This window comes from Octodon degus, unplaced genomic scaffold (assembly GCF_000260255.1).
Source record: "Octodon degus isolate 3935 unplaced genomic scaffold, OctDeg1.0 scaffold00011, whole genome shotgun sequence".
NCBI classification, from domain to species: domain Eukaryota; kingdom Metazoa; phylum Chordata; class Mammalia; order Rodentia; family Octodontidae; genus Octodon; species Octodon degus.
In genome coordinates, this window is record NW_004524587.1 from 14,271,715 (window position 1) to 14,272,834 (window position 1,120).

Below are 1,120 nucleotides of genomic sequence, written 5' to 3' on the forward strand. Positions count from 1 at the left end.
GTTTGTTTGTGTATTTTAGTACAGGGACTACCGGGTCTCATTACACAGATCAGACTCATAGTGATCCTCCTGTTTTCAGCCTCCCAAGCGCTGGGATTGCAGGTGTGCACAATCGCACCCAGGCTCAGTTGCTGTCTCAGCGTGCCCCAGGGATAGGGCTGGCACAGCACACTGGGGACCAAACCCCAATCCCTGCACTTGTCTAAGCAGGCACTTTAGTCCACTGAGCTATTGGCCCTGTGTTTATTTACTTTGACACAGAGTCTCACTATGGAGCCAAGGCTGGCCTCAACCTCCCAGTGATCCTCCAACCTCAGCCTCCCAAGGGCTGAGATTACAGGCAATACTTCTCGTATTTGCCACACTAGGCCATATCTGTAGTCTCAGTTAAGAGAGGTTGATAGAGGAAGGCTGCTTGAGTCCAAGAGATGGAGACCAGCATAGGCAACATTTTGGGATCTGTCTTGAATAAATGAATGAGTGAATCTATGTATAAAAGATTGCCACAGTTACCAGTTCATGGGATAATCAAGAGACAGACAACATGTAAGATGTCACCAGGACACTCAGTCAACAAACTCAATAACATGGAAAACTCACCTTAGCATGGTGGCTCACGCATGTGATTCCAGCAGTCAGAAGGCCAAGGCAGAAGATCTTCATTCAGGGGCCAACCTCATTCTACAGAGAGCCACTGAAACCCAAAACTGAAAAGAAAACAAACCAACAAAGTAAAACAATAGAAGTACTTCAGGTGCAGCTCAGTGTTCATCTAAATGGGCAGCAGTGAGCGCAGATGCTCAGATTCATAGGGCAGGCCAGAGGCAGGGAGCCAGGGCCAGGGTGTGGCAAAGCCACCTGGAAAAGTAGACCAGACAAAACCCCAGGGCAGTAACAAATAATTCCCAGGGCTCTATATCTGAACCTCTGAACCTCTTGCAAGTTTCCCATGAGAGGTGGATGACATATAAGGACACTGACTCCATAAGGAGACTGTTCTTGTGTCCCTTTCATAGTAGTCCCCTTCTGTCTCCCAAGCCCAGGGTCAGGGTATACTTTTCTTTTAAATTTTTTTAATTATTTATTTGTGTGTGTGTGTGTGTGTGTGTGTGTGTGTGTG